The sequence below is a fragment of the Danio rerio genome, chromosome 5 (genome assembly GCF_049306965.1).
Source record: "Danio rerio strain Tuebingen ecotype United States chromosome 5, GRCz12tu, whole genome shotgun sequence".
Taxonomy (NCBI): Eukaryota; Metazoa; Chordata; class Actinopteri; order Cypriniformes; family Danionidae; genus Danio; species Danio rerio.
Window position 1 is genome coordinate 11,667,501 of NC_133180.1, and position 27,500 is coordinate 11,695,000.

At 34.7% G+C, this 27,500-nt stretch overlaps 1 long non-coding RNA gene across 3 annotated transcripts in view; it reads left to right on the forward strand.

Moving 5' to 3' along the window:
• LOC137495558 (uncharacterized) overlaps positions 1 to 27,500 on the forward strand; it is a 320,840-nt gene that overhangs the window by 212,798 nt on the left and 80,542 nt on the right. The window contains exon 4 of one of the 3 annotated variants that reach the window (XR_012406729.1): positions 26,071 to 26,592. The exons of 1 other annotated variant lie outside the window; for it this stretch is intronic. This is a non-coding gene — a long non-coding RNA (uncharacterized lncRNA). Of the gene's footprint in view, positions 1 to 8,651; positions 11,976 to 26,070; positions 26,593 to 27,500 lie in introns of those variants that run through there. One more of the 3 variants, XR_012406728.1, reaches the window with a different exon arrangement.

Genomic DNA, 27,500 nt, shown 5'->3' on the forward strand with positions numbered 1-27,500 from the left:
CGCCATAACTTATTATGGTGGCTTGAGCCAAATATAACACCTGTTGTAGATTTTTCTTTCTTTCTTTAATTCTTTCCCTACTGAAAAACCAACTTACACCACCCTAGGCTGGTTGGCTGGTTTTAGCTGGTTGACCAGCCTAGTTTTAGAGGGATTTTGGCCATTTCCAGGCTGTTTCCAGCCATTTCCAGCTCTTAGCTGGTCAGGCTGGGAGAAGACCAGCTAAAACCAGCTTGACCAGCCAAGCCAGGCTAGGAGATCAGCCAAAACCAACTATGTCCAGCTTGAATCAGGCAGGTCAAGCTGGTTTAAGCTGGTCATTTTTCCGCCTGACCAGCTTAGACCAGGCTGGAAATGGCCAAAACCCCTTTAAAACCAGGCTGGTCAACCAGATAAAACCAGCCAACCAGCCTAGGCTGGTCAAGCTGGATTTTTCAGCAAGGTTTCTATATATTTCTGTCAATCGCTAAGTCAAACTTGCTATAAAAGCACCACTATTTGTACACACACTGTAAAAAATGCTGGGTTCCAGTGGTATAGTAATAAAAAAGGAGGTGTACTATTACCCACCCAATCTAAATTTTAAAAGTAGGCAAAAAAAACGACAAAAGACCAATGTTTCTTTGATTCATTAGCTATATATATATATATATATATATATATATATATATATATATATATATATATATATATATATATATATACATATACAAACATCATTTACCTGTATATTGACTTCCACAGAAGTTTACATAATGTATATGAGCCTAATTAAATATATATGTATAAAATGCAGATATTCCAACAATCTTTCGATAAACACACCTTGTGCTTACAGCTGTGGTTTGCTGACTAAATGAAAAACGAGTTGAAAACAGAGAAGCGGAAGTCTGCCGCTGTTTTTATATAAAAAAAAATTAAAGGGGACTGAGGCGGTCATTTGGTAATGTACAGTACAGTTCAAGAGGTAATAAAAAATGTTTAAGGGGGCCGAATGGAAATATAGGAGTGCTAAAGTGACACCCATGTTGTTTTTTAATTTCACTTGAAAGTTTCAGCGAGACTTCATTCAGTTGATTTGTTGTGATCTTCGAAAACTCTCACGAAATGTTCTCACAGCTGCTGCGGTCGTCAGGGGGTAGGAAATGGCACAAATTAAACAAATGCACCGGTTGCAACAAATTAGGATGCAATTTAAAAAATACATTCAGTAGACAGTTAAAGGAGATGTGAATACACATAAATTAGGGAAGTCAAATCTCCGCAAATGCAATTATTGATCCTCAGAAGTGGTAATACCCAAACAGCTTGTGGAAAAAAGTAGGCATACTGAGTATACCTGCGTATAGCAAGGACTACACCTCTTCTGGGTTCCACACCAATTTGTGTTGGGACAGCATGATGGAATTAAGTTATCGTATTAGTTTTTACAAATGTAAGTGGGTTGAACATAGAACAGTTCATTTGAGCCAAAAAAACAAAACAAAACTCAAGAGTGGTGTTGTTTCAGCTCATTTTTAATAAGTAGTTTGGACAAACAGCAACTCTGTTTGGAGTGCAGAAAAATTGAGCTGAAAGGAAACACTGCAGCTCAGAGTTTTAAAAACTGTTTCATATTTTATAATATGTGATCCATGCTCTACCAATATTTCTTCATTTATATTGCATTTTCCTGTAAAAAATGTTTTTTTGGAGCTGCAGAGTTTAAGAGTTGAAGTCTAGATTAAATCCAAGATGAATGAAACAACAATATACACACTGCTTGCATCCATTGTGACTAATGTTTTTTTTTTTTACTTGTTTTTTTTTTCAAACAGGCATAAATCTCTATCACAACTCTCTATTATATATTTTTAATAAAATATTATCGATCACACTTTATTTTGATGGTCTGTTTGTTTACATTGCTAAATCTTATTAGATTATAAGTAGACTGTTAGGTTAGGGTTAGTGTAAGCTGACATGTACTTGCAAAGTTTCTTATAGTCAGGTAAATGTCTTTTGAAGGAGCATGTCAACAGATATTTGTCAGAGAGTCTACTAATACTCAAATGGATCATCAAAATAAAGTGTTGCCATACTATCCAACATCGAATAAACTCAACATTAAATAGCTAGTTTTAAGATTACTAATTGATGACTTTCTTGATTTAAAAAGTCATGAAAACTGATGGGGCGGCACTGTGGCCTAGTGGTTAGCACTGTCGCCTCACAGCAAGAAGGTCGCTGGTTTGAGCCGCAGCTGGGTCAGTTGGCATTTCTGTGTAGAGTTTGCATGTTCTCCACATGTTCTCCACATTGTCTGTAGGGAGTGTATGTGAATGTGATTTAAATGTGAATGGGTTTCCCTATACTGGGTTACGGCTGCAATGGCATTTGCTGAGTAAAACCTATGCTGGAATAGTGGGTGGTTCGTTCCACTGTGCTGACTTCTGAAATATAGACTAAAAAGCCAAAGAAAAATGAATGAATGAATGAGCTTTCAGTGTGTCCACTTTGTGTGTTCAGAAAATTAGATTTAAATAACAATGTATTAAAATACGCGACGCAGTGGCCTGTGAATGAGTGTGTATGGATGTTTCCCAGAGATGGGTTGCAGCTGGAAGGGCATCCGCTGCGTGAAACATATGCTGGATAAGCTGGCAGTTCAATTAGCTGTGGCAACTCCAGATTAATAAAGGACTAAGCCGAAAAGAAAATGAATAAATGAATGAATGTATTAAAATACGGCTGCTTTGTTTGTTGTTGATGTACAGTAGTAACTGAGTCATGAGCCGTAAAGGCTCCACCTTCATTTGGACAGGAGGCGGGAGCAGCAGCTAATTTGCATTTAAAGAGAGACAATTGTGTCAAACGATAGATTATTAGGCATCCCACTCAAAAATGACCAAAGACATTTTCAATAATATTCCAAAATAATCTTATTTATGTACTGAGACCGACAGAAATTGCAAAGTTGCTATTTTTTAGGTCAATATGTCTAAGAACTACACTAGGAACTTTGTTGCTGTACCATGGTTGCAGCAGGATCAATGATATTTTGGAGTGCCTAAAAAAAAGTCCCCGGCTAGGAAACTAGGGCAGCATAATATTATTGCAACTATGGTACAACAGCAAAATTTCTTGGTCTTTACACCAGAGTATAACCCCGAGCCATGTCGGCCTAGAAAATAATGACTTTTTTATGTCAATCTTAATCCACAATGTAACTACAGAATAGTCAAATTTTACATTGAAAAATGTATGAAACTTTAGTCATTTTTGAGCAAGATGATAATGGTCTAATCCGATTTAATGATCTATGCTAAGCTAAGATAAAAAGGACTCCCACCAGACCCGGAGATGGGCTGAATGGGTTTGAAAAAGGTAAAACTGTTTAACTTTAGAGGGATGTAAAACGAACCTTTTACCAAAAAAGAGTGTTCTTTTCATGCATATTACACTAGTTGACAAATGTGGTGTTAACAAATCCAGCGTATACATATAATATTTTCCAACACAGCCTTTTGGCAAAGACTCAATATCCAGTGGTGCATGATAGGGCTGAAAGAGTGTCATAATTTATTTAGTATTATTATTCTTTTAATTAATTGTGATTTAGATATTTGCTCAACGTTGTCCCGAACTACACATTTTAAATTTATTGGATGTCATAGCCCTGCTGAATGACCCATGGCAAACCTAATGCTCTAAATTGGCTTTGTATTCGTCTGATTTCACGATGCCATGCACACATTCACGTCATACAGAGCCAGAGGCGGCAAAACAATCCACAAACATCAGTGAACTTTCCTCAACACTGGCACAATGGAAAGGGCTCTTTTTGACTTTCCTTCAGCTACAATCTTTGAGTCTGATTCTCTCAGTTAATTCTGCTCTACGTTTGCTGGACACGCAATGGCATATGACATAAAAACCAGCTCCTGTTTTCTTTAACAAGACTGAATGAGTAAAGTGAATGAGGGAGTTCAGTTGTAAAGCTGAATCACGCTCTTAAAATCTGTGCATTTATTCATTCATTCATTCATTCATTCATTTTCTTTTTGGCTTAGACCCTTTATTAATCCGGGGTTGCCACAGCGGAATGAACCGGCAATTTATGCAGCTTGTTTTTATGCAGCGGATGCCCTTCCAGCCGCAACCCATCTCTGGGAAACATCCACACACACTTATTCAGTATGGACAATTTAACCTACCCAATTCACCTGTACCATGTGTCTTTGGATTGTGGGGGAAACCGGAGCTCCCAGAGGAAACCCACACGAATGCAGGGAGAACATGCAAACTCCACACAGAAACGCCAACTGAATATATATATATATCCATTCTTCCTTGCAGATCCTCTCCTGTTCTGTCAGGTTGGATGTTAAATGTTGGTGGACAGCCATTTTTAGGTCTTTCCAGAAATGCTCAATTGAGTTTAAGTCAGGGCTCTGACTGGGCCATTCAAGAACAGTCACAGAGTTGTGCAGTCAATCCTTCGTTATTTTAGCTCTGTGCTTAAGGTCATTGTTTGGTTGTGAGGTAATCCTTCAGCCCAGTCTGAGGTATATAGAGAGGTATAAATCTTATAAAATGTATGGTTTGTGTAAACAGTAAGGTTAGGGTAATTAGGGAAGTTATTGTATAATGATGGTTTGTTCTGTAGACTATCAAAAAAAAAAATAATGTAGCTTAAAGAGGCTAATAATTTTGACCTTAAAATAGAGTTTTAAAAAGTAATAACTGCTTTTTTTTCTAGCTGAAATAAAACAAATAAAACATTTTCCTAAAGAAAAAAATATTATCAGACATAATGTGAATATTTCATTGCTCTGTTAAACATAATTTGGTAAATATATATATATATATATATATATATATATATATATATATATATATATATATATATATATATATATATATATATATATATATATATATATATATATTGGATTCACAATCCAAAGACAATTGTGAATCATATTTGTACAATGGATCGATAAAATTATTATTTACAATGAATGTATAAAACCTATATACAGTTGTAGTCAGAATTATTAGATTTTTTATTTGAATTATTTGAATTTTTTCCTGTATTTCTTGTCTTGATGTTTAACAGAACAAGGGAATTTTTACAGTATGTTTGATAAAATTTTTTGTCCTGGAGAAAGTCTTATTTGTTTTATTTCGGCTAGAATAAAAGCAGTTTTTTTATTTAAAACAAAAAAAAAAAAACATTTTACTGTCAGTATTATTAGCCCCTTTAATCTATATTTTTTCAGTAGTCTACAGAACAAATCATCGTTATACAATATCTTGCCTAATTATCCTAACCTGCCTAGCTAACCTTATTAACCTAGTTGAGCCTTTAAATGTCACTTTAAGCTGTATAGAAGTGTCTTGAAAAATATCTAGTAAAATATTATTTACTGTCATCATGAAAAAGATAAAAATAAAATAAATGAGTTACTAGAACTGAGTTATCAAAACTATCGTGTTTAAATATGTGTTAAAAAAAATAAAAATCTTCTCTCCGTTAAACTGGAATTGGGGGAAAAAATAAACAGGGGCGGGGGCTAATAATTTTGACTTCAACTATGTGTGTTTATGTGTATATATATATATATATATATATATATATATATATATATATATATATATATATATATATATATATATATATATATATATATATATATATATATATATATATATATATATATGTGTGTGTGTGTGTGTGTGTGTGTATGTGTGTGTGTGTGTGTGTGTGTGTGTGCGTGCGTGTGCGTGTGTATTATATGTATTACTTTATACTATTATTACTACTTTATTACTATTATATTAACACTAGTGTATTAACCCTACTTTTTTATATTTTAAATAATTAGTTTTTTAAATAAACCATTAAATGTAGTAGAAATAGAGACAGCTTTAAATAAATAGTTTAAAATTAAAGAAAACAACATTTACATTTAGTAAATATTTATCATATTTCCAAAAGTGAAAAATCAAGAAAAACAACCACTGATGCCCATGAATAACTCCAAAGACAATCATGAAACAATTGTTTCTTTTTTTTAACTTCAGCTTAACTCCAAATCACAAATATCCCATTGACAGTCAATCATCTCTTAAATAAGGCACCCGGTTTATCCTTACATGCCACATGTCAGTTCTTCTTTCACGTTCACACACACACACACACACACACACTACTTCCGTCGTCATTACCAGCGGTTATATAACTCCTTTTGTTTTGCAGCTTTATCTTCCAGCACTAAAGCTTCTTAGCATGTAATGCAAAGTGTGCATGAATATCTGCAGTAATTGGGGTGTTAAGCGGATGTTTCCAATACATCAGGACACTCGGAAGTGAGACTCTTACATGCTAAAACCACTTGAGTTGCATGAAAAATGATGTTGGGGTCAGGAAAAAAAAAGCTCTTTCTTAAGACGTTGATGTGAGGTCACCAGGGAAGGCTTAAGGATTTTATGATTACATCTTAGAACAACAGGCAGCAGAGGCGTTTGTGTTTAGCTGGAGACAGTGCAATCTGTATTAAGCCTCTTATATTGCAGCAGGCAAATGGCTGAGTGGAAATGTGAGCGTAATGTCAACAGTCAAATCTAAATAACATCTGAATATCCGTCTCGGCTGCAGCTCAGCAATGCAAATTCAATAAAGTTTCATGTCCGGAGAGATGCTGCAGTTGTGACTGTACTGTAAGTGATTGAGGTGAATATACTCAGTGTGTGGTGTACCATATATAGAAGATGCAACACTTATAAAGGCTCTAACAGTGAACTAAGTGTATGGGATTACAATCATGAAGTATCTATTAATCAGCTGTCTCATATCTTTCATTGGTGAAAATTTTACAAAAAAAAGTAAAGGGGTGTAATTAATGTACTTTTGCATCACATTATAAAAATCTTATTGTTCCAGCATAAACAGCACGTTTCTTTCCACTTTGTCCCTTTATTCATCAGGGTTATTTTCACAAAGTGGATGCCCTTCAAACTGCAACCCAGTATTGGGAAACACCCATACACACTCATTTACACACACATATACTACATCCAATTTAGTTTATTCAATTCACCTAGAGCGCATGTGTTTGGACTGTGGGGGAAACCGGAGCACCCAGAGGAAACCCCTATCAACTCCACATGCCAACTGAGCCAGCCAGGACTATCAGCAACCTCCTTGCTGTAAGGCAACAGTGCTAACCACTGAGAAAAGGTGTCCCCCTTCTTCTAAAAATTAGTTGATTAAATTGCTTGTGAAATAAAATCAAATTAAATTAAATGGTTATTTTATTTGTGAATATAAATTATAATAATGTATATGGCTGGGAAGAGGAAAAGAGAGAGAGAGAGAGAGAGAGAGAAACACACACACATACACAAACACACCTGCAGACGCAACAAACAACAGCATAAACTACTTAGACAATGATTACCTCAGGTACTGATTATGTGCTTTATTGAGTGCTAATTGAGTGTTAAATTATTTTGCATGTCCAGAAAAGCTTAAGGAATTGTAAGGAATTATTTTAATTATTATAAAAAACTAGAATATTATTATTATTATTAAAATTATTATTATTATTAGTAGTAGTAATAGTAGTAGTGATAGTAGTAGTATTATTATGTTATTATTATTATTGTTATTGTTAATGTTGTTATTATTATTATAACTTTTATTATCATTATTATTATTATTATTATTATTATTATTATTATGATTGTTGTTGTTGTCATTTTTAAAAAGTAGATTATTGTTATTCTTATTATTATTATTAATTTTATTATTATTATTATTATAAAAAATAGCTTATTATTGTTGTTGCTGTTTTATTAGTATTATTAAAACTAGATTACTATTATCATTATCATCATCATTATTATTATTATTATTATTATTATTAAAATTATTATTATAGGTGTCACTGTGGCGATGTGGTTAGCACGAATGCCTCACAGCAATACTTTCACTGGTTCAAGTTGGCATTTCTGTGTGGAGTTTGCATGTTCTCCCAGTGATGGCATGGGTTTCGTCGGGGTGCTCTGGTTTCCCTCACAGTCCAAAGAGATGCGCTGTAGATGAATTGGGTAAGCTAAAATTGTCCATCTTGTATATGTGTGAAAAAGTATGAATGGGTGTTTCCCCATCTTGAGTTGCGGCTGGAAATGCATCCGCTGCATAACACATATGCTGGATAAGTTCATTCCCCTGTGGCAACTCCTGATTAATAACTATTATATAATAATTATATAATAATAATTATTATTATTAGTAGTAGTAGTAGTAGTAGTATAGTAGTAGTACTAACAGTAGTAGTAGTATTGCATAAATACATTACAATACACTACATACATTGTTACATACAATGTAAAATTACATACAATGTAAAATGCAATGTTTTAATTCAGTATTGTAACAAAAATGGAAACTGTCCTGAAAATGCACTTACCTGTAAAACCATTTCCGTTAACTATACTTACAAATGTATTTATTTTTATATATTTTAGTTTAGTTAAACTTTTTCTATTGGGATAAAATGCAACCTGAGTTAGTTTTTTCCTAAGTTTGACTTAATAAAAGTTTCTGGAAATGTATTATTTTTTTCCTCTCTCTACTCTCTTCATTTCATGTTTGACTCTAGGGTACAAAGATAGTGGTCAGCATAAAGTGTCCCAGGATAAAAAAACACCGAAAAATCAGTCATGATTTTTTTCATCTGGGAACTGGCCATCCCAAAACGAAGTAAAACAGTGCGACTGCAGGCATTGCACCCCTGCGCTCATGTAATCTGAACCCCACAGATAGTAAAAACTCCAATAAAAACACAAAGATAACCGACACCAGCAGACACCGTCAGCATTGCTTCAGTGTTTTCTCACAGAGCGACTCTGTGTCTGGAAGATGGAGCTGCCGGAGGAATAACCTCTTTAAAGTGTCCATTAAGACGCCTCCATTAATCTCTAAACAGCCAGTGATGAACGGAGCGGGTGCACCGGCAGTGCCCTTCACTCCGCTCACCCTCATATATTTCTCTTTCACTACAGCATGACAGAAAACATCCCAATCTGCCACTTCCGCTTCTGGGTACATGCTAAGACCCTCGTCATTCTCCGCATATGAAGATCTGCATCTCTCTTGACCTTTTTCAGACACGTTTTGAAGATTACAAGGCATAAAAATGGCTTTAATTAAAAGGGACGTTTCATAACATTAGTTATTAAAGGGAAAGTACACCAACAAATTTAATTTGATGTTAATTTACTCACCCACACGTCAATCAACACTCAAAAAAAGTGCTTTTGCTGCTTGTTCAAAATACTTATTTAATATGGGTTTTTTTTTTTTTAAGACAACTTAATTGTTTTATGTTCAATCTACTTAAAGTTGTCAAAACACTTAAGTTAAATTAATTGAATCGTGTTTGGACAACATGAAGTGATAGCGTGGAACTGCATTTTTTTACAAGGAAACACTTAAAAATAGTGGTAACACTTTACAATAACAGTACATGAATAACGATGTATTAATATGCAAACTAAACATTACTTTATTATGAATTAATGATGAGTTAAGGTATGCACTAATCAAGAATCAACATTAAATACAACATGAGACACATGAGTTTATGTGTAAATAACGACTTCCTTAATTACTTGTTAGTACATGTTGTTAATTAATGTATTAACTAACATTTAAGTTTAAGCTAAATGTAACCAACATGAACTCATGAGCTGTTGACCAAAAGTTTAGACACACCTTCTCATTCAAAGAGTTTTCTTTATTTTCATGACTATGACAATTGTAGATTCACACTGAAGGCATTGGAACGATGAATGAACACATGTGGAATTATATACATAACAAATAGTGAAACAACTGAAAATGTGTCATATTCTAGGTTCTTCAATGTAGCCACCTTTTGCTTTGATTACTGCTTTGCACACTCTTGGCAAATATGACAGGATACACATTATTATCCACAGCTGTTTGGATATCCATTATGTTAATGTACAAAATAAACCTAATTTAATGTCCACAAACCGGGATTGAAGCATCTTCTTTCACAATTGTACTGACATGCGGCTGTGGTGATAAAGACAGTAAAATCGCTGTAATTCATTACAAACATGCACTGTTTTAAAAACCTTTTAAACTTGTAAAACTCATTTATGATCCCATTTGATGACGATCGATGATCACAGAGAGCTAAACAGATCTTTTAATCCCAGTTGCTTTGCGAGCGTCCTGTTTTGTTGATATGATCATACATGCTACTACGGAGACAATTTAATATGCAGCTGTCAAGCAATTCAATGGGCAGGAAAACCACACTCCTACATAACGTTGTGGACAGCCTCACTATGGGATGGATTTAAATCCTATTTTAACATCAGGAAATTAAAAAAGAGATTTATTTTGTTTAAATCACCCCAATATGACTATGGACACACTATACCTACACCGTTCTGTCCACACAGATACTTTAAAGTATATAACATATTTAAAACCATATAAATCATTTGTATGTGTGTTTTGATTTATTGATTGATTGATTGATTGATTGACTGATGATTGATTGATTGATTGATTGATTGATTGATTGGTTGATTGATTGATTGGTTGATTGATTGATTGATTGATTGATTGATTGGTTGGTTGGTTGATTGATTGATTGATTGATTGGTTGGTTGGTTGGTTGGTTGATTGATTGATTGATTGATTGATTGATTGATTGATTGATTGATTGATTGATTGATTGATTGATTGATTGATAACTATCATTAAATTATTAATGCTGTACATTTCTGTGTTTTTTTTTCCCCACAATATTTTAAACATTAATGGTTAACTGTGTTTGGTCTCTACATAATTTATTTTATTACAATATTTTAAATTGGCAGCAATTTTTTAAATGGCAGTAAATATTTTAAATTGACACTTTTATATGGAGTTAACTTGTTAATAAAGGTTCAGCGGCGGAACCACACCTCACTTTGTCTCCTAAACCAATCACCTACTCCCTTAAACTTATTTAAGGAAGACCATCCCTCTAGCACTGTTCTTGAACCCTCCCTCCACTTCCTCGCTTCCCATTCACAATCCTCTAACCCTCTTTACTCCTACATGTGTTGCATCGGGGGGTCCGCTCACTCTGCCAAACTATTACAGAGACAGTACCCCCACTCTGAGTCTCTGGGCATAGCAGGACGCCCGATCAACATACCCACCTGTTTATGTGGGTCATCCTCTTACTCCCTTTCTCCTTCATCCCACTTTTCTTCTACCATCCCTACACCCCTAAAGTAAAGTCTAGCTTAAAGTGTGGCGTGAGCCATGCTGGTGAAAGTGGCAGTAGCTGCTGACTTACATTTCACAAATCACCAAGAGCCACAGCTTCAGCGAAAAATCTTCTCTGATGCTCAACTGAATAAAACTGCATCTCTGCGTCTCAGATGGCCTGAGGGTGAGTAAATGAACAGCACATTTTCATTTTCTGGGTGAACTCTCCCTTTAATGTTAGAATAAAAGTTGTATTGTGAGAATATAAAACTATTCAAAGTACATCAGCACATCCAAGGACAAACCTCAGTAGTAAAGGCTGTTTGATACGTAGTGATTTTCACACCACATTTAAAGAGTTGCCTCCATCAAAAAGCTTTTATGCAAGAAGCATTTTGTATGACTGAACAGTTTTTTTCTCTTTCACTCCTCTGAATGGCTCATTTAAAACAATACTTCCCTTAAACCCAAGTGAACTGGCAACATAGACAACATTATAAAGCATATTTACTCCAGGCTCTGGAAGTGGAGTGTCTTCTAAGAGTGACGCAACCACATTACTGTATAATCTTCAGAAATACCATGTTTAGACTGAACTAAGGCAGCATCTGTAAACAGAAAGAGAAAGTCTTTTATTCACCTTTTATTCACGTCAAACATCAAATAAAAATGCACATTTCTAACCATTTAACGGGTCCTTTACGTTTGTACATTAAGTCATTTTCCTTCGGCTTAGTCTCTTATTTATCAGGGGTCGCCACAGTGGAATGAACCGCCAACTTTTCCAGCATAAGTTTTACACAGTGAATGCCCTTCCAGCTGTAACCCAGTACTGGGAAACACCCATACACACACACATACACAACGGCCTATTTAGTTTATTTAATTGACCTATACCGCATGTCTTTGGACTATGGGGGAAACTGGAACATCTGGAGGAAACCCACGCCAACACGGGGAGAACATGCAAACTCCACACAGAAATGCCAACTGGGCCAGCCGGGACTTGAACCAGCGACCTTTATATTACCCCTTACTATTTAATCAAATTATAATAATGGTGCAATTTTAATGACCTGATTTGTCAATAACTGTCCCAAACATACTGTTAACTGTATTCACGTCAAACATCAAATAAAAATGCAAATTTCTAACCATTTAACGGGTCCTTTACGTTTGTTCATTCAGTCATTTTTCTTCGGCTTAGTCTCTTATTTATCAGGGGTCGCCACAGTGGAATGAACCGCCAACTTTTCCAGCATAAGTTTTACACAGTGAATGCCCTTCCAGCTGCAACTCAGTACTGGGAAACACCCATACACGCTCATTCACACACTAATACACTACGGACAATTTAGTTTTTTCAATTCACCTACAGCGGAAATGTTTGGACTGTGGGGGAAACTGGAGCACCCAGAGAAAACCCACGCGAATACATGTAAACTTCATGGAACCTTCTTGCTGTGAGGTGACAGTGCTAACCATTGAGCCACCATGCTGCCGGGATCTTTAGGTTATGCAGTGTTATTTTTTTAATGTCTTTGAACATTCGAAATCTCCATTTTCAGACAATGGGTCAGTTCTTTATAACTCAGTTAAACGGTCTTAGATGGTTTGGCATATCCTGGATCTGTTCATCTTGATAACTGATCTCTGGCTAATTTTGGTTCTTTAAACAAGTTCGCGAATCAAATTAAAATGTCTGGATGAACTGATCTGAAATCACTGCGTGTGTTGTGAAAATCATGATCAGCAATGCAATGATTGGCTGACGACACAGCAGCGTAATGACATCATCTAATTTATATTCAATTATCCATGTAAGCAAATTTACCAGTTGGCCTAAATGGTTTGTTAAATATGATATGCAACAACTTTCCACATTTGTTATTAGCTGCAGGCTTTACACTTTCATGTGTCAGGAAGAGTATTCATCATGTATTTCAATGCTTATCAATGTATTTAATTCTCAGCTGAAAGGGCCTCTGCTGTGTAAAACATATGCTGGATAAGATGATGGTTCATTCCGCCGTGGCAATCCCTGATAATTAAATGGACTAAGCCGAAAAAGAAAATGAATTAATGAATAATAAATCAATATCTGATTATTTAGTTCAAGTTTGGTGCAAGAATCATGACTTTGGAAAACAGAATGAAGGGCTTTAAAAGGGCTTCATATAAAATATGTCTGTTTTTTATGATTGTTTTTTGTTATATAAAATAAAATATATTAATTAAAATAAATTAGGTTTCATATAAAATATGTTTGTTTTTTATGCTTTTTTTTTTGTTTCTTTAACTTGTGGGTGAGTAATTAAATGAACAAATGCCAAATAAACACACTGACTTCAACCCGAATCCATTGAACAAGTAACCCTGCAGCATATAGAACCCTCCAGTATCCACACAGCTGCATATTTATGAATCAAATATGGAGTATGCTCACTGACCAATAGCGTTAAAAGTCTCTCTGGCCCCTCACCGACTCGCCGTCAAAACCCTCTTCCTGTTTAATTGCCTGGGGTGTGGATCTCCCAGCTCCGTGGGACTGATTCCTCCAAAGGTCAGCCAGAGCCCCACACACACTCGTAAGAGAAGTCCAATTAATACCAGCTCAGAGCAGCTACATTATTTATTTAGCACTGAAGAGGAGGAGAAAAGAGAAAGGAGATCAATGAAGGTTTGGAACTTAATTACTGCTTTCACTCGACAGGCTTCTTTCAAAGTGGCGTAATCCCTCTTCTGTCTGCGGTGGGTCTGAACTACAGAGATCCCGCTTAAGAGACCCTCTCGCATATTTCATTAACATTTATGCTACTTAGGCAGATTAAAAATAATAGTAGCATTTATTATGAAGCTGCTGGTTTATTTATGCACACTGTTTTCCTGTAGAAATATCTGGATTGTGGCCTTTTTAAGCATGAATCTGCTTACAAATGCTTTAAAAAAAATAAGAAAATAAGAGTTGATGTCAGATTATCAGCCTTCGTGAATTATTAGCCATCCAGTAATTTTTTTTTCTCCAATTTCCAAGATGACAGTATGTAATATTTTTACCACTTTTTTTTTTTTTTTTTAAATACAAGTATTTAGCTTAAAGTGCAATTTAAACGCTTAGCTTCATGGCTAATTAGGCAGGTGAGGGTAATTAGGCAAGTCATTGTATTATTGTAACGTGGAGACTGACACGGAGGGATCCATATGCAGTATTTATTAATCACACTTACTCAAACATACAATATGCACAAAGGTGCAAACACACATTGACAGTAGCAGTAAAGGTATCAAGGCTGGCGGCTGACAGACACAGAGTGAATTACCAGGCAAGGGTCAGAGGCAGGTGGCGTGATTCAGAGTCCGTGTATCAGGCTTGGATCAAGGGCAGGCAGCGAGTATCAGAGTCCGTGTATCAGGCTTGGGTCGTGGGCAGGCAGAAGGCAAAGCAGAGTCAGAAACCTGCTGGAGTAATGCACAGGAGATCAGGCAGGATATAACGCTCAGTAATGCTGGCCGGGGCTGAAACAAGACTTCGCAGTGAACTGGAGTTTGAGTGTGGCTTATAGGGAGCGTGTGTCGTTAACTGGATTCAGTTCAGGTGTGTGCACGATCAGTCAAGGTGGATGATGTAATGCTTAGAAATCCGGGGATGGCGGCGAGGGGAATGACTGGGACCGAGTCGGTGACAATTATGATGGTTCGTTTTATAGACAATTAACAAAATATATTGCTTAAGGAGGCTAATAATGTTGACCTTAAAATATTTTTTTATTATTAAAAACTGCTTTTATTCTAGCCATATTGAAACAAATAAGACTTTCTCCAGAAGAAAAAATATAATTGGAAATACTGTGAAAAATTCCTTGCTCCGTTAAACATCATTTGGGAAATATTTGAAAAAGAAAAAAAATATTAATAATTATGGGGCAATAAGTGACTTTGATTGTAACTGAGATAGTACAGCATGTATTTATTACGAAGTTGTGAGTTTATTAAAGTAATTGATGTACACAAAGGGTGCTCAATCCTGTTCCTGGAGATCTACCTTCCAGCAGAGTTCAGCTCGAACCCTCATCAAACACATCTGAACTAATTAATTAGGACGCGAACAGGACTTGATGATTACAGGCAGGTGTGTTTGGTGAGGGTTGCAACTGAAATCTGCAGGAAGGTAGATCTCTGGAAACACCATTTGCAGTAGAATTCTTGTATTATGGTCTTTTAAAGCATAAAACTGCTTAATAAATTGCTTAAAATAAGAAGATTAAATGTTTTAATTCAAAAAGACATTTTGAATATAATAGCATGGGTTAGTCCTAACCCTAACCTAAAGTCTCCTTTTTCAGTTTCCCTAAGTTAACTGTAGACATAAAATCATTCATTCATTCATTTTCTTTTTGGCTTAGTTCCTTTATTAACCCTGGGACGCCACAGCGGAATGAACCGCCAACTTATCCAGCAAGTTTTTACGCAGCTGATGCCCTTCCAGCCACAACCCATCTCCGGGAAACATCCACATCCACACACACACTCATACACAACTGACAATTTAGCCTACCCAATTCACCTGTACCGCATGTCTTTGGACTGTGGGGGAAACCGGAGCACCCGGAGGAAACCCACGCGAATGCAGGGAGAACATGCAAACTCCACACAGAAACTCCAACTGAGCCGAGTCTCAAACCAGCGACCCAACGACCATTTTGCTGTGAGGCGACAGCACTTCCTACTGCGGCACTGCGCCATCTTAGATAAAAAATGTCAAGGATAAATAAAATATTATTAATGATAATATTAATTATAAATTAAAACTTTTATAACTTCAAAAGACACAGTGGGCCCTGTCATACACCAGGCACAATAAGGCGCAAGATACGCTTGGCGTGATTTGTTGCTATTTCCAGTGCACCTGTAATTTTCACAGTTTGCACCACTTTGTTTAAACAGCAAATACGTTTGTGACACTCTGTGGACTCATGGGTGTGCTGGTCTAAAAAAAAAAGAGGTCTATTAAGTAGGGTTGGGTACCGAAACTCGGAACTATGGCACCAGTACCTTTGGAACCAGTATGCACCGGATCAAATCAGCATATGAATTTCGGTGCCTAATTTCGGTGCTGCAACAAGAACGTAAAGCAGGTTGCGCACCGGAAGCACTGCTTGGCGACGCGCAGCGCCCATGCATTTTAGAATTTGCAAGTCAGCGGCTGTCATGCCACAGAGCGCCATCTTCATAGTTTCATTTTAAAAAAACATGCGAATGTGCACGTCTGGTGTGATACTATCAACTTAAGAAGCGTAAAGGGGTGCATTAAAGACACACGTGAGTAAGCGTTGTGTCACACCATCTCTAAATGTTTAATTCTAAACAGCTTTGAGGGATACGGATGTCAGCGTTGTCAGGCGTTTGCTATTGAAGCTTATAGAAGGCAAAGCGTGCAGTACAGCACATGCGGCGAGCGACTAACTTCATCAACACGCATGATCGCATTCATCTAATTTGCTTAAACTAAGCATTCTACAGTATGGCTATATTTTATAAGCACACCTGACACACCAACATGCAGCAGATGTTACAAAAGTTGCATGTCAGAGAGAAACACGTCAAACTTATAAAATGTGAGGGCTCATGGAATCACCTTAAAGGTGAGGAATGGACCATCTCTGACAGCTTGTGACATCATCTGACACATTATCTGAGTACGCTTACATGGACACCAATACTCTGATTTTAATATGATTAAGACAATACTCTGATCAAGAGTCTACCACGTTAACAGTGATTTTTTTAATATCTTAAAGAACCACAGACACAAACTGCGGAGGAAACATTTATAGGCTGATGGCGCAATGACGTTGATGGATCTATGTGCTATTAAATGTAACTGGCAATCATAAATGTAACATTCAAAAAGCAGCTCATGTAAACACCTGAATCATATTATTGTCTTATTCAGATTAAGGCAAATCATTAGATCACTGATGTCCATGTAAAAGTTGTCACAAGCCCCAAACCCAGAAAAAAGGTGCTCCCTGATTTTGATGACAGACTTTCCACAGGTTAGTAGTAAGCTAATGTAATGTTTATAGCATAATGCAAATCTTGCATTTATGCTAACAAACAAATGATCAAAATAAATATATTTATGCAATTAAAATATATAAAATATGATTTGATGTTTACTTTAAACTTATTATAAATATATATTCATATGGTTCAATTATAATGATAGTGATAATGATATATATGATATATTATATAATTATATCTAATAATAATAATAATAATAATAATAATTATTATTATTATTAATATTTATAATAAAATTTGTGGCCTAAAGGTATCGGTTCAGGCACCATTTTGGCACCGGTACTGTTTTAAAAGTATCGATTTAGCACCGATATCGAAAAAAAAAAAAAAAAAAAACGATACCCAACCCAAGTATTAAGGTTCATTTTTGGTACGTTGCTATTTTGAGAAACTGATATGGACTGCACCACTGACCATCCAAAAGCAGGTCTAAAGTCCAGCACAGAGCATGTTATGCGCCAAGTCCAAACGCTTACACATTGCTTAATACACACAGGATGTTCGGCAATACAGAAATATCTTTCCATATATGAAAAAATTAAAGGATTAACATGATACATATATATATATATATATATATATATATATATATATATATATATATATATATATATATATATATATATATTATTTTATACATAAATATATAAAAAAACACTGCCTTCATTCCTTTTTCATGTCATAGGCCTTTTTTTCAGTTTATTCATGACAATATACATTTGTTCAATATTAATATTATTAGTAGTGCTATTTATCATATGCATATTTATATTTGTTTTAATAAAAACAAGCTTAGATTTGTCCACCGGTCAGGTTTTGGAGAGTATGCATCACCATATGGGGCATAAGAACAGGTCATGACACAACTGACTCTTAAAGGGATTGGGAGATTAGACTCTGATTGGTTTAATGGACGTTATGCTCAAAACACACCCATAATTCATTAAGAGAATAAGTACAACCCTGTTAGATCATGTACTGGGGCGCAGAGCATATTTTTCTGTCCTGAAAAAAGAAAAAGTGGATTTGGACAAGCCCTTAAAGCTTTTGCGCCATGTGCTTTAGACTTTGTATACCTAGATCGTTAAAATAGAGCTCTCAGTGAATTTGTTCAAAACTTGTTTTGATTTTTTTTAGATAATTTTTAGCTCAAGATCAAACCTTATCAGTCAGTATTTTAGGCAGTCGTAATACATTATGCTTTACAGAAAACATTATTCAAAATATTTAACATTATTATTCATGCTAATACATTATGTAAAACATGTGTTATAAGATTTAATGTGTTTAAAGCTATCTATTATATGTATGGTTACAATTTTCAGAACTCTAAATTGATTATAAGGTGCAATACAAGACATTATAATGCATTATGAATGGGGAGCTGGCATGGAGTACTTTTGGGACGCTAAAATGTTCTGCTGCAAGACAGCCTGTAGTTCATCTAAAACTAATTTTATAATTATCATGTCAATTAATTGAGGGACTATGGAGGATTTTAGTGCTAAAAAAATGTTTTGTCACACCACAGGAATGTTTAAAATGACATTAAAATAAAATAAAATAAAATAAAAAAAATAAAAAAATAAAAATAAAACAAAATAAAATAAAAAAATAAAATAAAAATACAATTAGAAATTAAATTAAATGTAATTTAATTTAATTAAAAATAAAAAAAGTAAAATTAAAGTAAAATTAAATTAAATTAAATTAAATTAAATTAAATTAAATTAAATTAAAGTGTAACTAGTTACCAGTCAGCAGCATATGTCCCCACGAACATCAGATTTTTTAAAACTGCACTTTCAAAACTCCCAGGGTGGTGTTTTGTTTGCATTGACTTGTATGCAATTTACGAAATTCTCCAGCCTGATCTCACGAGAAAACGTAAGTATTTTACGTTTTGCCAGTTTAGTGGCTAATTCGTACGAATTCGTACGAGTTCAGTCGTACGAAATGGTACGATTTTAAAAAGGAGGCGTGGCACCTGACCCCACCCCTAACCCCAACCGTCATTGGGGGATAAGCAAATCGTACTAAATTGTACGAATTAGATCGTACGAATTCATACGAATTAGCCACTAAATAAAAAAGTTACGAATTGCCGTGAGATTGTGTTGAATTCTCTGTTTGGTGTCAGCTCAGCATAAAAGTGCCATTATCACTACTTATTGATTCAGCGTGCCTTTAACATGCATGACAGTGTGTTTATATGTGGACAGAGGTTTTTTGGGTGGGGAAAGTGGAGAAAATATAAAACGTTTATAAAAATACCTGTGTACATGTGAAAAGGGCCTCATATTTTCAGACAAACTTATGAACATATATATATCTCAGACCAGGCCCTACTGACTATTTTTCTGTTAGTAAATTCACACAAAATCAGTTGTGCGTTCTTCAATTCACTATTGTTCTTCTCTATCTTTTTGTAAGCATCTGCAAAATGCCAGCTGTGTATACTCTTGGCACAAAAAAAAAAAAAAAACTTTATTTTACTTTGATTGAAGGAAATAAATGCAGATTTCAGTAATAGATGAGAATATGAGAGGAAATATATTTTTTGCTAAAAGTCAAAAATATAAATAGGATGCATAAAGAAATATGCAAAAGGCTTCTGTGAATATAATTTCCCTTCAGAATTTAAATTCCCCTTAGGTTTATACACACACACACACACACACACACATAGTAAAATCCTAATTGGAGAACAACCTGCTGTACAATTACCTACATTTTTAGGTCACTGCTTAATCATATCTGAAATCATCATTACTGAATTAAATAATTAGTTTTAATCATATTTCATGAGTCACATGAAGCGCATAAAAACAAACTTAAATCAGATGTTTGTAAAAGAACCCTGATCAAAATAAGAGGACAGTTTTAGGCACTTCAGTTTTTTTTATTATTATTTTAATCTGCACCTACTGCTAGATTCATCAACTTTTTGACAGCTCTATTTAACTAGAAGTCAAACTTTAGATTTCACTGACATCTTAATGACCACAGATGCCATGGCAACACCATGGCACAAGCACTCTTATACTTTAGTTCCACCTTTGACTTTTGACACAAGACTCTTTTATCATGGCTCGAACACTCAGCTGGCATCTTAGGAACAGTTTTAGGACGGTTGCAGTCATTCTTGTCCAGTAGAGGGTTCCCTGTCATATTAGGCACACTTTTATGCACACACTCATCCTCAATGGCTAAACTGACTTACAGTGTACCCCAGTGTTCTGTTTTAGCACCGCTGTTTTTTTTTTCACTGTAGATGCTACCTCTGAGGTCTATTTGAAGTAAATTTGGAGTGATGTGCCTTAAAATGTTTTTTTTATGCAAAACTGCTTTTATTCTAGCCAAAAAATAAAATAAAATAAAAACTTTCTCTAGAAGAAAAATATTATAGATAATACAGTGAAAATCCCTTGCTCTGTTAAACATCATTTAGGAAATATTTGAAAAAGATAAAATGGGACAAAGACTTCAACTACACACACACACACACACACACACACACACACACACATATATAATTGCTCATTTGCAACAAAATTATATAAACTTGTAAATTAACAACTCTGTGCCTTCATCTCTTCGCGACTCGAGTATTGTAATTCCCTATGTGCTTGATTGCTGCTCTCATCTATTTCTCGTCTCCAAATGGTCAATGATGCTTCTGATTGCAAGCAGTCAAACCATATTATACCAATCCTGTCCTCCCTGCATTTATTTGCCAGTCCATAATAGAATCGATAACAAAAGTCTGCTTATTGTTTACAAAGCTCACAATAATCTAGCCCTGGGGTATCTTTTTGACTTACTGACCCCTTATAATCTGACTAAGTCACTCAGATCCTAAGACGGTCACCTTTTGTTGATACCGTGGTCTCGCTGGAGAACTTTTTCAGTAGTTTGTCCACATATTACAGAAACATGACTAAATTTAGAATTGTTGTTGATTATAATAAATTAATATAAATACATTTATAAATGTATATTAATACAAATAAATACAATAACATATGTATAATAATATGTTTTTTAGCATGTCAGCATAACATTTAGTCATGTTACGGCAGAAAAAGTTCACTGTGAATACACTCAAATTTATTTATTTTTTGCTCGTTCAAACTACTTAAAATGAGCTAAAACCACACAATTCTTGAGATTTCATTAGGACTTTTTTATTATTCATTTATTATTTTTTTATGTTCAATCTGCATAAATTTGTTAAAAATGAATAAACTGAATCAATTGTGTGGAACCCTGCATTTTTACAGTGTAATTCTGGGTTCCACACAATTGATTTGTCTTGGGACAACAAAAAGGAAGTTAAATTATTCGTTTTTACAAATTTAAGTGGATTGAGCATAAAACAATTAAGTTGTCCTGAAATTTAAAAAATTGTGTTGTTTCAGTTCATTTTAAACTAGTATGAACAAGCAGCAAAATTATTTTTTTTAGCATTCCTAGATTATTACACCTGAATGAGAGTATAGTTCCTAGCCATATCAGCCTAGAATGCAGCGACTGTTCCTTTTCCCTCTGTCTTAGTACACAGTGCAAGTTTAACTAGGAAAATTATCAAAACTCTTTTTTGAAATTTCTGAGTGAGATGCTAATCCGATTCAGTGATTTATGCTAAGCTAAATGTGCTCCTGCCAGACCTAGGGCTGGTTGAACCAGCAGTGCATAAGTTAAAACGTTGCCTAGTTGTGACTTAAAGGGACACTAAGTTACAACTTACACATTTCTAAATATTTTTGTGTTGCACCACTGAACTAAATTGTTTTGTATTGCACCACTAAATTCAAATTTAGTGTTTAAATGTAACGATATGTTACAATTTCATGCAGCTTCTCCCCATGTGCACTGTAAAAAATGCTGGGTTCCACACAATACCTTTATGTTGTCTCAACACAATTTGATTGCTAACTTAATCTTTTTTTTTTTTTTTTTTTTTTTACAAATTTAAGTTAATTAAACATAAAACAATTAAGTTGTCCTTAAAATTAGATTAATAATTGTGTAGATTCAACTCAATTTAAATAAGTAGTTTGAATAAGCAGCACAATTCCTTTTTTGAGTGTTTAACGGTTGAAAAGAGTTTACATCTCTCAATGACAATGAAGAATGAAGAATAATCTTTCTCTACTCACAGCCTTAATTAAAACCGCAGGGCGCAAATGCATTAAAGGCGTGTCCGAATCCACATTTACTATTTTATCGCTTGAAAAATCCGCTTTGCACCGCAGCGCATGGTCTAACAGGGTTGAGCTTATTCTTTTAATGAGTTATAGGTGTGTTTTGAAAATAAACCAATTAGAGTCTCATTTCCCATTTCCTTTAAGAGTCAGTTGCGTCTCGCGTTAGTGCATTTACTGTTTACATGGTGGACTTTGTAAGTGGAAAAACTGAGCGCTTCACTAACGAGAAAACAATTAAACAGACCATCTGCAGCGCGAGAATAAGCCTCCTCATTCTTTACTTTCCTTTTTTTTTACTCTCATGGATAGGGAAATGTGTTGTATGCACAGACATCTATCTGCCTACATGATTAATTTTGTTTATTAAGCGCAAAAAAATTGTTTCAAATCTTTTTCTAAACTCAGTTCTAATTTCCAGCAAAGAATAAATGAACAATAATAATGATGTGTGGTCAAAAAACTGAGTCATATCCTAATACACATGCTGTGCCCCATATGGTCTAAAACCTGACAGGTGGACAAATCTAAGCTTGTTTTTAATAAAACAAATATAAATATGCATATAATAAATAATACTGCTAATAATATTATAAAAAAAGCTAATTGTCATGGATAAACTGAAAAAGACCTTCTCTCAGCTTGTCTATTGAACAGTATTTTAGTTCCTCAAAATAGCAACTCGACAGCAATGCGTCATAACACGCCTCCTTTTTAGACCAGAATGCCTAGGGCGCAAATATGAGCACAAATGCATTTGCTATTTAAACAGTTCTGCAACCATGGGCGTAAATCTGATTTAACAGTAGGGGGGGACAATAAATATAAAATTTCTTTCGAGCATTTTTATGAAGGGGACACAAATAATACAGCCAAATTGTACTATTAAAAATATGTCCTCACAGTTAAAAATGGTTTTATCATAATTATTATTAAAGCATGGAGACTACGTCATTATGATTATGAGCCTGTGAAATCTGCTAAACAGCCACAACTCTGAAAACATAAAAAAAATGTTCACCCCCCCAAGAAAATTGTCATCATCCCTTCAATAAAGCACAACACCCTTACCTGACACTGTACATCTGACTGACTCTGCTCTGCCTGTTTCTCAATCATTTCTTTCTCCTTTGCCTGTGATTAATATTGTGACATTAGTATTTTTATAAGCACGCATTCTGCAAAATGTCAAAACGACTCTTACACCATGCTGAAACTACAATTGCGTCATGCCTTGCGCTGGGTGTATGATAAGGCCCTTGGTAGTTTTGATCAAAATGCAGTTGATTAACGGATTTTTGCAAAAAAATAAAATAAAAAAATGAAAAAAATATTTATCTGATGCATATTTACAGCAGTTTAATTTAGTGGATGTTTTCATCCTGAACATAACAAAAAAAGGTAGTAAATTTAAACAGTGCACAAGGGCAAAAGTAGTTTAACAATTTAAATGGTCACACTTTACAATAAGGTTCATTATTGTTAATTAATGCATTTACTAACATGAACAAACAATGAACAATACATTTAGTACTGTATTTGTTCATGCTAGTTAAAGTTAGTTAATGAAAATACAGTAGTTCATTGTTAGTTCATGTTAACTCATGGTGCATTAACTAATATTAACCAGCATGGACTTGGATGTTAATAATGCATTAGTAAATGTTTAATTATAATTAATAAATGCTGTACATGTATTGTTCATGATTAGTTCATGTTAGTAAATGCATTAACTAATGAACCTTATTGTAAAGTGTTACCATTTAAATGCTTTTTATTGGATATTACGTTATTCAATGAGTCGCGCATGACTTTACAGAGAGCTTTCGACCTGCTAACTACAGTTTGCCTTAAAAACATGCGGGTGCAACTGAAGAACAAATTTAGTAACAAACTAACTAGTAGTTAGTAAGAGTGTGGACTTTACTTTCTAGTTTAAAAATGAACTTACGAACAACTGGTGCAACCCTACACTGGAGAACAGCTGAATGGATAAAAAAACAACTCAACAGTCTAACTCTAGTGTTGTAAAATGAGCCTATATTCAAACAACAAGAAACAAAAAAGGAGAAGTGTTACTTTAGACAAGAGTGTTCCATCCTCCTAATTGGTATCCTTGACTTTTAATTGAGTTATTGTTATTCCATCCATCATCAAGTTTAAAGGGTCACGAAACACCAAAACACATTTTTTGAGCTGTTGACAGTCATATATGTGTCCCACACTGCTAAAAACACTATTAGGACACCTATATTTCACTAAAAAGTGTAAATTGGTTGTTTTTGCGTTATTTCAAGCAAATTCGTACTTCCTGTTTGAAACGAATTTTTGAAGCTGCGTCACGGTCGTGACATAATAGCGTGTATACCAGCGTGCAGACTGGGCGTCTGTGCCAGAGTGTGTCTTATTACGTCTTACAGTGTGCTGCATTAATGCATGAGTAAGGCTTGGTTCAAACCAATCAGCGCGCTCTATTGTGCAACTTCATTAATATTCATTAGTGTCACCGTGTTTACGCCACAGAGACGCCATGTTGTGTTGGCAAAACAAGCGTGAAGTGTTGCTTTTATAGTTTGCTGCCATTAAGTTTCGTTTTCATTTTCTCTCTGTGAGAGCGCAGCTGGATAACGTGTGGATTAATAATGTACGCGACGCTCGACAACAATAACTTACGTGTCTAAGGAGGAACATTGTTTACCTGAGAGCTGTTCTCATCTGCAAACGCTGAAATCCGGATTCGCTTGTAACGTTAGTCTCCTCCTCATAAAGACGCGGCTCTAGTTGCTGGTGATTGTCCTGTCTCTACAGATTTGGTAAGTGAGTGACCAGTGCTCTTTGTTTATTCAGTTTGTTTGTATAGAATTAAGTTAACTATTGCACTGAATGCAAACATAGCACCGCATTTTGTGACCGGAATAACACGCGCGGCTTTCTGACACTACCTGCCGTGTGCATCTAAGTTTCCGGGAAATGCAGAGTTTTTTTTTCTCTCATTCGCTGTGCGGTATCAAACATTGCATGAAAAATACACACTTAGAGCAGATCCTCGAATCAAATATCGCGTTTGTCGCGAGGGGCATGAATGAATTCCCTGAATCAAAGAGCCAAACTGCAGTTAAAGTCCAACATTTAATAATTTGGCAAATAATTCGACTACAGATGTCCATGTAGGTTAAACACCATCACTTCCTCTTGTGTGTATTTTGACTGAAACTCGCGCGTGCCCAAATAGACACTCCCACACCCTCCCACTTTAGTTCCTCCGACACTCCCCCCTAAACAGAGCTGGACATGCTAACTTTTCAGACTTTTTCCAAAGTAGAGGTGTGAAAACACCCTGCTGAAACGAGGGGGTTTCATGGCCCTTTAAGGTGAACAGCACTAAAAAAGAGATATATATTCATAAGAGCGTTTGCTAATGTTTCTGCAGTAATCTCTGCCCTCCACATCTCCAATCACCCAGAACTAATCCCTCTCTGCTTACAGGAGCTTCAGATAGAAATGTGAACAACACAAGGACCGATTAATTAGCGCTCTGTTGTAAAGCATTTCCGTGGCTCTCCAGAACCGAAACACACCGAAGAGCAATTTGTTTCCCCTTCCTCTGACATGTTTCCACACAATCGGTGAAAGATCACACTGAAATGATGGGGAAGTGTTGTATCAAGCAAAGATGAGGCATTCAGGGGTGTCATTTCAAAGTAATGGGACACAAATCTGCACCTGGGCTTCTCTAACCTTACATGTCAAAGTAACACCGACTGTAATTGGATGCGCCGCTGAAAAACAGAGCCTTTATTTGTACCACTATGTGTCACAGCAGCGGACGTATTGAAATATTTACAGGGTTTTGTACATTGTATTTCTGTCAGAAGCATAACCGGGATGATGGACTTAATGTTTATTGAACATTTCGAGGCTCTTCCTGTTTAAACATTTACAATAAACACCCTGATGGCGATGCTAATTCTGCTCAGATGCAAATTGAATCAGTTTGTTTGCTTGCTTGCTTGCTTGTCGGACTGGTTGTTTAATGAACACTCGGTTATTGTGGAGTAATATTGATGAACATAATAAAAGTGAACTGTAAAAAGCTAAATTAACATAAATTAACAGGTTTCCATATTTTGTTATACATTTTTTATGCTTTGAATAGCATTATGGAATCTTAATCTTTCCTGAAAAAATAATTTTTGTTAAAAGTTTGAAAAAGTTACTTTTATCGCCATTTTTTAAACAGTTTGAAGTGATTCAATTCATCTTTATTTCTATAGCGCTTTTACAATGTAGATTATGTCAAAATTGTGTTAAGTGATGTTGTGTTTATTGTGTTTATTGTCTGTGTTGTAGAGTATTATAAATTATGGTAAAAAAAAACCCTGGCAATAATTTTTTGTTATTTTATAGGCCTAATTCTACATCTATTACTTTTTATGCAATATATTGTTTTAAACTATTAAACTGTAACTTTTATTTTTTATTATTATTATTATTATTATTATTATTATTATTATTATTATTATTATTATTATCATACATTACATTATTATATTATTTATTTGCACGTATGTGTCATTTAAGACATAGCTGATAAGTGATTTTAAATATATTTAAATTAACACATTTTTGCTATTATTATTATCATCATCATCATTATAATCATCGTCAACAGCATCATCATTATTATTATTATTATTATTATTAATATTATTATTATTATTGATTACAATTCTCTTCTATAATTATGCTCTTCCGTGTCATTTAAGATTTAGATGATAAATAATTTTAAATATATTTAAATGAATGCATTATTATTGTGATTATTATTATTATTATTATTATTATTATCATCTCATCATCATCGTCATCAGCATCATTATAATAATAATAATAATTATTATTATTAATTACATTAT